The sequence below is a fragment of the Moschus berezovskii genome, chromosome 21, assembly GCF_049115385.1.
Source record: "Moschus berezovskii isolate FMDL1 chromosome 21, NW_MosBer_1.0, whole genome shotgun sequence".
NCBI lineage: Eukaryota > Metazoa > Chordata > Mammalia > Artiodactyla > Moschidae > Moschus > Moschus berezovskii.
The window spans coordinates 41,170,666-41,184,676 of NC_142480.1; positions in this window are offsets into that span (position 1 = coordinate 41,170,666).

Consider the following 14,011-nt stretch of genomic DNA (forward strand, 5'->3'; position numbering starts at 1 on the left):
ATGATCCAGCGGATGTTGGCAATTTGATCTCCGGTTCCTCTGCCTTTTCTAAAACCAGCTTGAACTTATCTGGAAGTTCATGGTTCACGTATTGCTGAAGCCTGGCTTGGAGAATTTTGAGCATGACTTTACTAGCATTGTGAGATGAGTGCAACTGTGCGGTAGTTTGAGCATTCTTTGGCATTGCCTTTCTTTGGGACTGGAATGAAGACTGACCTTTTCCAGTCCTGTGGCCACTGCTAAGTTTTCCAAATTTGCTGGCATATTGAGTGCAGCACTTTCACAGCATCATCTTTCAGGATTTGAAATAGCGCAATTGGAATTCCATCACCTCCACTAGCTTTGTTCGCAGTGATGCTCTCTAAGGCCCACTTGACTTCACATTCCAAGATGTCTGGCTCCAGGTGAGTGATCATGCCATCGTGATTATCTTCATCGTGAGGATCTTTTTTGTACAGTTCTTCTGTGTATTCTTGCCATCTCTTCTTAATATCTTCTGCTTCTGTTAGGTCCATACCATTTCTGTCCTTATCGAGCCCAACTTTGCATGAAATGTTCCCTTGATATCTCTAATTTTCTTGAAAAGATCTCTTGTTTTTCTTATTCTGTTGTTTCCCTCTATTTCTTTGCATTGATCGCTGAGGAAGGCTTTCTTATCTCTCCTTGCTATTCTTTGAAACTCTGCATTCAGATGCTCTTTGCCAAGCTCTAAATCCTGAAGATTTTCTCTTATAATTTTTTCTTAAAAATTTAGTTTTATACCTTATATTTTTAAAAAATATAGTTTACATTTATAGATGAGGTATTTTGATATCTATCTATCTATCTATATATGTATGTATGTATATGTATGCATATACAGGCTTCCCTGGTGGCTCAGCTGGTAAAGAATCCATCTACAATGCAGGAGACCTGGGTTCACTTCCTGGGTTGGGACCCCTGGAAAAGGGAACAGCTACCCACTCCAGTATTCTGGCCTGGAGAATTCCATGGACTGTATACAGTCCATGGTGTCACAAAGAGTTGAACACGACTGAGAGACTTTCACTTTCTTTCTTTCATATACACATAAAGTTTAGGTCCAGGTGCATATTTTTTCCCTGGCAGATGTCTAGTTCCTCTAGAACTTTCACTGAAAAGGCTATCCTCCCTCCATTAAACTCCTTAGCACCTTTGTAAAAAATCAGTTTAGTATATCTGTGTGGGTCTATTTCTAGGTTCTCTTCTTCTGTTCCACTGATCTGTGTGTCTACCACCAATACCCCAGGGTCTTGACTACTTTAGCTGTATAATGTCTTGACACGGGATAGACTGATTCCTCCCAATTTATTTACTTCTTCTCAAAATTGTTTCAGCTCTCCTAGTTCTGTCATCTTTCCATAAATCTTAGAATATCTGTTAATTACAAAGACCTCCTGAAATTTGTATAGGAATGACATTAACCAATACATCAATTTGGAGAGAACTGGTATCTTTACCATATTAATCTTCCAATCCATGAGTATGGTGTATCTCACCATTTATGCAGAGCTTCTCTAGAATCTATTATTGGTGTTTTGTAGTTTTCCGCATACAAGTCCTGTACATGTTTTGTTAAATATACACTTAAGTTTTTCAGTATAGTAAATGATATTGTATTTTCAACATTGGCATCCATGTGTTTACTAATATTATAAAGAAATACAATTGATTTTTGCATGCTAATCTTCTTGTGGGTTTGAAGGATGCATTTATTCTATTATTTGAGGGGTACATTTCTTGGGATTTTTTTACATAGATAAGCATAGCATCTGCAAATAGGGAAATTTTCAGTTCTTCCTTTTAGATGTGTATAATTTTTACTTCCTTCCATTACACTGGCTAGAACTTCATTACTGTGCTGAATGAGTGGTGAAATACAGGAGGAATTATAGGTTAATTTCCTTTGAGGGACAGTATCCAGGGTTTCAATTAAGTATTGCATATGGTATTAGTTGTATGGTTTTGTAAATGGTCTTTACCCAGCAGAGAATGTTCTCTACTCTTTGTTTTCTGAGAGTTTTAAAATCACAAATGTGTGCTGTATAGTGTCAAATGCTTTTCTGCATCAATTAATATGATCATTTTTTTCTCTCAGCCTGTTTATATTGGGCATTGAAAGTGAAAGTCACTCAGTCATGTCCGACTCTTTTCGACACCATGGACTATACAGTCCATGGAATTCTCCAGGCCAGAATACTGGAGTGGGTAGCCTTTCCCTTCTCCAGGGGAATCTTCCCAACCCAGGGATCAGACCCAGGTCTCCCACACTGCAGGCAGATTCTTTACCAGCTGAGCCACAAGGGAAGCCCATATTGGGCATTACATTGCATTTTGAATACTGAACCACTATTTGGTCATAATTTACAGCTGCCTTTTTATATACTGCTGAATTCTATTTGCTAATACTTTGTTAAGAATTTTTGTATCTATATTAAAAAGGGATATGAGTCTGCAATTTCCCATTTTTGTATTGTCTTAGTCTGCTTTTGCTATTAGGGTAATATTGGCTTCATAAAATGAGTTGGAATGTGTTCCCTCTGCTTCTATATTTGGAAAGATTTATGTAGAATGTTTGTTCTTTAAACACTTGGTAGAGTCTTATAATGAAACCATCTATTCCTGTCATTTCTTTCTTGGAAATTTTTAAATAAAGAAACAAAAATGCCTGAAACTGAAAAGCAATTAGAGCAAGGTTCAAGATACAATATTAATATACAAAAAATCAATTGCTTTCTTATATACAAGTGATAAACTATTGAAATTAGAATTTAAAATAGCACCATAAATGAAATGCATTAGTATCAAAAAATGAAATACAGTACTCAGACATATATCTAACAAAATATGTACAAGATTTATAAGTGGAAAATTACACATCTTTAATGTAAGAGGGGCTTCCCAGATGACACTAGTGGTAATTAAAGAGCTCACCTGCCAATGCAGGAGACATAAGAGACCCAGGTTCAGTCCCTGCATTGGGAAGATCTCTTAGTTCAGGGCATGGCAACCCACTCCAGTACTCTTGCCTGGAGAATCCCATGGACAGAGTTGCCTGGTGCGCTACAGTCCATAAGGTAGCAAACAGTGAGACATGACTGAAGCAACTTAGCACACACACACAAAGAAAGAAATAAAAGAAGACTAAAGAAAGAAATAAAAGAAGACTAAATAAAGGGAGAGGTATTCCATGTTCATGTATAGGAAGATCTAACTTGAAGGAATAACTATGGATAGAAGTTCGTAATACTGTACAAGAAGTGGTGACCAAAACCATCCCGAAGAAAAAGAAATTCAAGAAGGCAAAGTGGTTCTCTGAGGAAGCCTCACAAATAGCTGAGAAAAGAAGAGAAGTGAAAGGTAAGGGAGAAAGGCAAAAATATACCCAACTAAATGCAGAGTTCCAAAGAATAGCAAAGAGAGGTGAGAAGGCCTTTTTAAGTGCACAATACAAAGAAAAGAGGGAAAACAACAGAATGGAGAAAATTGTGGAGATACCAAGGGAAAATGAAATGGAGGTGATAGAATTCCAGCTGAGCTATTCAAAATCCTAAGAGATGACATTGTTCTAGTACTGCACGCAATATGTCAGCAAATTTGGAAAACTCAGTAGTGCCACAGGACTGGAAAAGGTCAATTTTCATTCCAATCCCAAAGAAAGGTAATGCCAAAGAATGTTCAAACTACCGTACAATTACACTCAATACACATGCTAGCAAGGTTATGCTCAAAATCCTTCAAAAGCTAGGCTTTGGCAGTACATGAACTGAGAAATTCCAGGTGTACAAGCTGGGTTTAGAAAAGGCAGAGGAACCACAGATCAAATTGCCAACATTCAATGGGTCATAGAGAAAGCAAGGGAATTCCAGAAAAATGTCTACTTCTGCTCCATTGACTATGCCAAAGCCTTTGTGTGGACACAACAAATTGTGGAAAATTTTTAAAGAGATGGGAATACCAGACCACCTTATCTGCCTCCTGAGAAACCTATATCTAAGTCAAGAAACAACAATTAGAACTGAACATGGAACAATGGACTGGTTCAAAATTGGGAAAGGAGTACTTCAAGGCTGCATATTATCACCCTGCTTATTTAACTTATATGCAGAGTGCATCATGCGAAATGCTGGGCTGGATAAAGCATAAGCTGGAATCGAGATTGCTGGGAGAAATATCAATAACCTCAGATACACAGATGACACCACTCTAATGGCAGAAAGCGAAGAGGAACTAAAAAGAGGCTCTTGATGAGGATTAAAGAGTAGAGTGAGAAAGCTGGCTTAAAACTCAAAACATTCAAAAAACTAAGATCATGGCATCCAGTTCCATCACTTCATGGCAAATAGATGGGAAAAAATGGAAACAGTGACAGATTTTATTTTCTTGGACTCCAAAATCACTGTGGACAGTGACTGTGGCCATGATAGTAGAAGATGCTCTCCTTGGAAGAAAAGCTACGACAAAGCTAGACAGCATATTAAAAAGCAGACATCACTTTGCCAACAAAGTTCCACACAGTCAAAGCTATGGTTTTCCCAGCAGTCATGTACAGATGTGAGCTCTGGACCAAAAGAAGGCTCTGTGCCAGAGAATCAATGCTTTTGAATTGTGGTGCTGGAGAAGACTGTGAGAGTCCCTTGGATAGCAAAGAGATCAAACTAGTCAATCCTAAAGGAAATCAGTTCTGAATATTCATTGGAACGACTGATGCTGAAGCTGAAGCTCCAATACTTTGGCCACCTGATGTAAAGAGCCAACTCACTGGAAAAGACCCTGATGCTGGGAAAGATTGAAGGCAGGAGGAAAAGAGGGAGGCAGAGGACGAGATGGTTAAAGAGCATCACCAATTCAATGGACATGAGTTTGAGCAAACTTTGGGAGACAATGAAGGACAGGGGAGAAAGTCTGGCATGCTGCAGTCCACGGGGTCACAGAGTTGGACACGACTGAGTGACTCAACAACAACAACAAATATTGTTAAGATGTTAATCCTTTTCGATTATAGCTGATGTGTAGATACAACACAATCCCAATCAAAATCCTACCGAGGTGTTTTGTGAACATTTATACAGAAAGCAAGGGGTCCAGAATAGCCAGTACAATATTGAAGAAAATGAACAGAGTCAAAGGACTGCCACTATCCAATTTCAAGATTTACTCTCAGGCTACATCGTTACCGTAGTATGGTACTGGTGAAAGAACAGGCAGATAAATCAATGGAACAGAATAAAGAATTCAGAAATAAATACACACAAATACAGTCCAACTGTTCTTGACAAAGAGTAGTAAAGGCAATTCAATGAAAAAGGGAAAGTCTTTTCAACAAATAGTGTTAGGTAAACTAGATACATGCAAATAAATAAAAGAATCTAGACACAGACCTTATATCCCTAATAAAAATTAACTCAAAATAATCTCAGACTTAAATGTAAAACACAAAACTATGAAATTTCTGATGGGCGACAGTCCATGGGGTTGCTATGAGTCAGACATGACTGAATGACTAAGCACAACAACACAACATGAAACTTCCATGCTATAACATGAGAGAAAATGTCTGTGAATGGCATTATTAAGAGAACAAAAAGATAAGCTGGAGACTAGGAGAAAATATTTGTAAAACATAACTGACAAGAGAATTGTATCTAAAATATACAAAGCATTCTTCAAACTCAACAAAAAGAAAACAACCAAATTGTTTGCCAAAAAGGGGGCAAAAAACAAATCAGAATAAGTACCTCACAAAAGAAGGTACACTTACAGCAAATAAGCATATGTAAAGATGCTCACCATCACATATGATTAATTAATTTCAAATTAAAATGACAGTGAGGTACGACTACATACCTATAAGAATGGCCCAACTCCAAAACACTGACAATATCAAATGCTGATGGGGATGTGGAACACAGAGAAGTCTCATTCATTGCTGGTGGTATGCAAACTGGCGCAGGCACTTCAGAAGGCAGGTTGGCAATTTCTTAGGAAGTTAAATAGTCTTATCATTCAATCCAGAGGTTACATCTCTTGGTATTTACCCAAATAAACTGAAAGGATCTCCACATGAAATGGGCTTCCCTGGTGGCTCAGATGGTTAAGAATCTGCCTGCAATGCAGGAGTTCAATCCCTGGGTTGGAAAGATCCCCTGGTGGGCTACAGTCCATGGGGATACAATTTAGTGACTAAACAACAACAATAGGAATTGTGGAACAGCTGCAACAAAGATGAGTATTTTATTTTAAATCTCTTATAAAATTTCATGGAGAAGGAAACGGCAACCCACTCCAGTATTCTTGCCTGGAGAATCCCATGAACAGAGGAGCGTGATGGGCTATAGTCCATGGGGTCACAAAGAGTCAGACATGACCAAGTGACTAACACTACTCTCTTTCCACATGAAAACCTGCATACAGGTATCTTTGGAAGCTTCATTCATAATTGCCAAGACTTAGAAACAACTAAGTTTCCTTCAGTAGTACGTCAATGGATATATCAATTATGGTACATCCATATAATGAAATATTTACTCATCACTAAAAATAAATGCGCTATCAAGAATGAAAAGATACGGAGGAAATGTAAACGCACATTGCACTAAGTGAAAGAAGCCAATCTGAAAAGGCTACATACTGCATGATTCCAACTATATGATACTTTGAAAAAGGCAAAACTATGCTTTTTTAAAAATACACTTTTATCTTTAGATCAGTTTTAGATCCATTGCAAGATTGAGCACAAAGTACAGAGTTTGCATACAGGACCTTCTCACACACACTCAGTCTCCCCACCATGAACATCTCACACCAGAGTGGTACCTTTGTTATGATGAACCTACACTGATGCATTAATATCATCCAAAGTCCACCATTTACATCAAGGTTCACTCTTGGCTAGTACATTCCATGCGTTTGGACAAATGTATCATGACATGTATCCTCATTACAATACCATACAGAATAGTCTCACTGCCCTAAGAGTTCTCTGTGCTCCAACTTATGATCAGGAACAGAGGTTATTTATCACTGGAGAAGGACAATACCCTGCCCCTCTTTCCCTCTGGTAACCATAAGTTTGTTTTCTATGTCTGTGAATCTATTTTTGTTTTGCTAATAAGGAGGGATAAGTTAGGAGTTTAGGATTAACAGACATGCACTACCATATATAAAACAAATAACCAGGATTTCCCTAGTGATCCAGTGGCTAAGACTCTGTGCTCAATATGCAAGGGGTCCAGGTTCGATCCCTGTCCAGGGAACTAGATTCCACGTGCCTCAAGTAAGACCTGGTACAGCCAGATAAATAAGTACATTTAAAAAAACAGATAACCAACAAGAACCTACTGAACAATACAGGAAATCGCATTCAATATCTTATAATAACCTAATACAGAAAAGAATCTAAAAAGAACATCAGTTCAGTTCAGTTCAGTCGCTCAGTCGTGTCCAACTCTTTGTGACCCCATGAATCACAGCACGCCAGGCCTCCCTGTCCATCACCAACTCCCGGAGTTCACTCAAACTCATGTCCATCGAGTCGGTGATGCCATCCAGCCATCTCATTCTCTGTCGTCCCCGTCTCCTCCCACCCCCAGTCCTTCCTAGCATCAGATTCTTTTCCAGTGAGTCAACTCTTCACATAAGGTAGCCAAAGTATTGGAGTTTCAGCTTTAGCATCAGTCCTTCCAATGAACACCCAGGACTGATTTCCCTTAGGATGGACTGGTTGGATCTCCTTGCAGTCCAAGGGACTCTCAAGAGTCTTCTCCAACACCACAGTTCAAAAGCATCAATTCTTCAGCGATCAGCTTTCTTCACAGTCCAACTCTCACATCCATACATGACCACGGGAAAAACCATAGCCTTGATTAGACGGACCTTGGTTGGCAAAGTAATGTCTCTGTTCTTTAATATGCTATCTAGGTTGGTTATAACTTTCCTTCCAAGGAGTAAGTGCCTTTTAATTTCTGGCTGCAATCCGCATCTGCAGTGATTTTGGAGCCCAAAAAAACAAAGTCTGATATATATATATAATTGAATCACTATGCTCTACACGTGAAACTAACATGACACTGCAAATCAACTGTGCTTCAATTTAAAAAGGGAGGGGGCTACTCTTTACATATGTTGCAAATCTCCAAGAGCACACAGTACTGTTCTGCTTCCAAGGTGAATGTGTCTCACACATTCCAAGCCAAATGCGCAAGACAGAAACAACCCTAATTCTGTCATGGAGTTCGGATGCAGCACTGTGGCATAAAGCCCATAAGATGTTAAGACCATTTACTGAGGATTTCAGGATATTAATTAGCTTTTTGTAACTTGGTGACTTGGTCCTTACACAAATCTGAGGCTAAACAGCTTTACTTTATTACTATTACTATTATTATTATTCTAGACTGAAGCAATGTCAGTCACCCTGCATATCAGGATCCCCACTAGCATGGGTCCTTCTGAGTCCCTAGAAGGGATCCTAGCCATGGTCACATGGTTTCACGTTTTATAAAATTTTCGACTAGGGGATTTTAATTGGAATTGCTTTGAGCAGTTTCTTTTTCCACTCTGATTTCCCCTCCATTACTGGGTGGTTTGGCAGTGGCTGTAGACATTTTGGGGTAGCTACAGATCTGAAGAGAAAGTGAGCTGAGGATACATTAAGTTTGAGTCCTATGAGAAATATTTATGATTCCTCATGACTACAGTGTATAATTAAGTTATTGGAAGTCATCTGGTATAGTAATGTCTTCCAAAAATTTGCTTACTGCCCACTGTGTCAACTCACCTGACAAGTGACAAGAAAATACTGACTAATAGAATAACTAATGTCATCAGTTGAAAGAATACTTCAGATTATCCACTGCACAAGAAAACCTGAAATGCCTTGTAATCTCACATGACAGGTACTTGATAAAGATTTTCTCAAATTGGAAATAACCCAGAATTTTACATGAGATTTCATTAATAACAAGCTGTAGAGCTGAAAAATAACTTTTCTAAACTTTCAATAAGAAAATAAAATTTTAATCAACAGTGCTGAAGGAAAGCTTCATTTATCTTTCATTTCTCTTTACAGAAAATGCCATTGCAAAGTTACTGTAAAAAACATTTATAAGAAAGAAGAATCCTAGAGGTATGTTGAAAGTGAAAGTGTTAATTGCTCAGTCGTGTACAACTCTTTGTGACCCCATGGACTGTGGCGTGCCAGGCTTCTCTGTCTAGGGAATTTCCCAGGCAAGAATACTGGAGTGGGTTGCCATTTCTTCTTCCAGGGGATCTTCCTGACCCAGGGATTGAACCCAGTCTCTTATCTGCTGCATTGATAGGCAGGTTCTTTACCATCTGAGCCACCAGGGAAGCCCAGAGGTATGTTAGGATATAAAATCATTTTTTTAATTATTATTTTTCAGAATATGCTTGAGGTTTAAATTTTTTATTTTCTTATATTTCTTCTATTTTTTCTAATTAAATATCCAACCTAAGTACTCAGTTTTGTTCACATAATTCAGTGTTCTTCTTCATAAAGGGGACTCCCAATTAGATAAATAAGTCATGCTTCTGATCCATGAACTCCCACAGAACCATGACATTTGGCTCAGGTGGGTCAGGGCTTACTGGTGGATCTAAGTCTCACAGATCCTTCAAGAAAAGTGAAGAATTCCGCTCTGGCTGAGCTCCCAGAACTTGAGAACTGGACTTGCCGACCCAACACTGCCCTGCCTCCACAGTGCTGGGGAGGATGCGCCTCCACTGCCTTGCCCCACCCCAGACACACTCCACCCAGGCACCTCCTTGCCTCAGTCACACACATGTGGTGTCTTATGGGAAAGAAAGTCAGTGTGGAAGGTAGGATTCACGATGCAGGGATGGTGAGAGTGCCAGGAGGTGCTGAAAAGACTGTGGGCATCCACAGTGACCTATGTCCACTATACCTGCTGCAGGACAAGGATCCTCGAGGCTCCAGGTGCAGACAGGTAATTAACACCAGGGTCCAAGTCCCAGGACTCCCTGACTTGTGTCTAAACACCAAAAGGAGAGTGTATGTAAGGCTCTGCTCACAGGTGCCCTGAACAGTTCTGGGACTGAGTCTTCTGAGAAGGGAGGGGCCCTGGGAGGGACCATCCCCTGCTGCTGCCTCAGGAATTTTGAGTCTCTGGGTAAGTGTTAATCTCACCACATTAGCAAAAAAGAGAAGGGGAGTTTAACAACCTATAAATATAGTATATGCCGAACAGTTTCTTCTTCCCTCACCCACATAGTCACAGAATGTAAATTAAGATGTTTAGTTTCTAAATTTGTTATGTATCAACAGGATAAAAAAAAAGAAAGGGCAACTACTATTTCAAAAGATAATCCTCCAGTAGATGAAATGTAAACTATTTGTTAGGAACACTGCTTCTGTAATCCAGTATGGGGAAAGGTGTCCTGAGGATAGACAACAGTAAAAATTATTTCAAATATAAAGACCACAAGGAGGCCCACAAGGACCGCACAGGAAGATACTGAACCCACCTCCTCCCAGAGACACAGCCACTATACAGCCAGGAGTGGGACAGCATCCTCTGAAAAAAAGCCAAACACCCACCCCTGGACCTTCCAGCAGTCCCACTAAAGCTGGCAGCCATGCACAGACAACACAGGTGACTCCAGACTGTCTCTGGTGGCAGGGCACTTGTGCCCCTGGGTCCTGTGGGACTGGAAAAATCAGGGAGATGCTTCACTGCAGGCTTCCTCCCTAGAGCAGCACAAGGACGGCAGACTAAGACATACCCCATCTTCCTGCGGAAAAGGCCTGTGCACTTGTTCTGGAACCTCAGCCTGAGGGCAGGGTCCCAAACAGGCGGGGGCCCTATCTTCATGCTCTGGTTTCACCAGTAACTAATGAGCCAATCTAACAACATGGATTCCTCTGTAACTGGCAACACACCCTCCTCCCTGGAGTGAAGACTAACGCCACATCCTGCTGGCTTGTCGTGTCACTCCAGGACCCACTTCAGACATGTATACTCCCTCGTCCATTAAACCACTGATGTCTCTTTTGCTGGCTCCGGGCTCTTTCTTCAGCCTTATAGCTGGGCAAGTGCAGGCCTTGTAGGGATGTGGGGTGCCGCCCAATGCTCACTCGGCTAGAGCCCTAGTTTTTGCACTGTCACCCAGAGGACAGCTCCAGATCACCTGGTCTGCAGGCCAGCAGATTTATGGGTTTACAGCTGCTGTCCCACAGGACTGTACACATCTGCATACTCTATAAACTACAGCCTGGGAGTCTGGCTTCCAGTCAGCCTGAAACCTGGTGCTGACCGAGATCCTTCCCTCTGGAATGCGGGCAAGTCTCAGCACTCCCCCAACGACTGGGACCTGTCATGGATGGATCAGGCTGCTGTGGTGGTGGTTTAGTCACTAACTCATGTCCGACTCTTGCGACCCCAAGGACTACAGCCTGCCAGGCTCCTCTGTCCATTGGATTCTCCAGGCAAGACTGGAGTGGGTTGCTATTTCCTTCTCCAGGGGATCTTCACAACCCAGGAATTGAACTGGGGTCTCCTCATTGCAGGCGGATTCTTTACAGACTGAGCTGTTCATCTCTTACAGAGGCCAGTCCTTCAAGACCGGGACAGAGTGGCTGCTTCACTGAACACATAAACACTGAGATTCAAGCAAAATGAGCAAACAGAGGAATATGTCCCAAATAAAAGAGCAAGACAAACCTCAGGGAAAAACTTTAATGAAACAGAGATAAATAATTTACTTGATAAAGATTCAAAGTCATGGTCCTAAACATTCTCACCAAACTTAGGAAAACAATGGATGATCACAGTGAGAACTTCAACAGACAGAGAATGTAAGAAACTACCAAACGGAAGTCACAACACTGAAGAACACAATTACTTAACTGAAAAGTACCCTCAAGGGGTTCAAAAGCAGACTAGATGAAGCAAAGAAAGGATCCGTGAGCAGAGGACAGGGTAGTGGAACTTACCCAGACAGAGAAGCAAAGAGAAAAATTTTAAAAAGGGAAGACAGCTTAAGGAACCTATAGGACAACATCAAACACACTAATATTCACATTACAGGGGTCCTGAAGAAGGGAAGGAGAAAGGAGCAGAAAACTTATTTTAAGAAATAATGGCTGAAAACTCATCTGACTTAGAAAGAAAGGAAACAGACATCCAGGTCAAGGAACCCAGAGAGTTCTAGAGAAGATGAAAGGAAAGATATCCACACTAGGCCACATAATTAAAATGTCAAAAGTTAAACAGAGAATCTTCAATGCAACAAGAGGAAAACAACTTGCTACATACAAGGGGAACTGAATAAGACTATCAGCATATGTTCAGTAGAAACTTTGCAGGCCAGAGGGAGGGCATGATACATTTAAAGTGTTGAAACTTCCAACTAAGAAGATTCCACCCAGCAAGATTATTACTTAGAATTAAGATAAAGAAAGAATTTCCAAACAAGCAAAAACCTAAAGAAGTTCATCACCTAAACCAGCCCTACAAGAAACGATAAAGGGATTTTTTTAATCTTAAAAAAGGAGCACTAAGTAGTAACAAAATATTGAAAGCATAAATATCACTGGTAAAGGTAAATATTCAGTATAGAGAAAATGTAGTGAATTGATCTCTTACAAAGCTAGCAGGATGGTGAAAAGACAAAGTAGTAAAAATTATCATAACCACAACAATTAGTTAAGGAACACACAAAATAAAAAAATGTAAAATGTGACATCAAAAAATACTGATAAAATGTAGAGGAGTTTTATAACATGTTCAAATTTAAGTTGCTACCAACTTGAAATAGAATGATAAATACATATATATATTACTTATATCGGACAAAATACACTTTAAAACAAAGACTGTACTAAAAGACAAATAAAGGCATTACATAATGATAGTGTTCAATCCAATAAGATGATAAAAAATTTGTAAATGTTTATGCACGCAACATAGGAGCACCTAAATATACAGAGCTAATATGAACAGAACTAAAGAGAGAAACTGACAGTAACACAATAATAGTAAGACATTTTAATACTCCCCACTTATAACAGTGGTATATCATTCAGACAAGGAAACACTGGTCTTAAATGACACAGTAGACCAAATGGACTTAATAGATAAACATAGAATATTTCATCCCAAAACAGTAGAATATATATTCTTCTCAAGCACATATGGAACATTCTTCAGGATAGATTTTATCTATCTATCCACAAAACAAATCTAAATATATTTAAGAACACTGAAATCATATCAAGTAATGGTACGAAACTAGAAATCAATCGCAACATCTCAATAGCCAAAAAGCAAACAATCCATTTTAAAAATGGGCAGAGGATCTGAATAGATATTTTTCCAGAGAAGACATACAGATGGCAACAGGCACATGAAAAGGTGCTCAACATCACTAATCAGTAGGGAAATGCACATTAAAATCACAATCAGTATCACCAACTGTCAGAGGGCTATCATCCAAAAGACAAGAAATAACAAGTGCTGGTAAAAATGTGGATAAAAGGGAACTCTTGTGCACCATTGGTGGGAATGTAAATTGGTACAGCCACTACGGAAAACAGTTTGAAGTTTTCTCAAATTATTAAAAACAGAACTACTATATGATCCAGGAATCCCACTACTAGGTATTTATCTAAAGAAAATGAAAATACTAGTTCAAAAAGATACACCCACCCTTATGTTTATTTTTTTCTTAAGTTCTTTACTTTGTCCTTCTTTTATTTTTTTTTTCTTTTTCAAAAACAATTTTAGGAATCTTTACTTAAAAACAACCTTATCTTAAAATGGAGTAACTTTGGTTTTACAAGCAGCAAGCAAAATACAGAAGCAAAAATACATTATAGGAGCATAAAGTTCTACATTAGGTCACAGCGTATAATCTGAAATCACACCCATAATATAATTTTTCAGGATGTTTAATTGCAGCATTTTTTATAATAACCAAGATACGGAAATATACCAGCAAATTTGGAAAACTC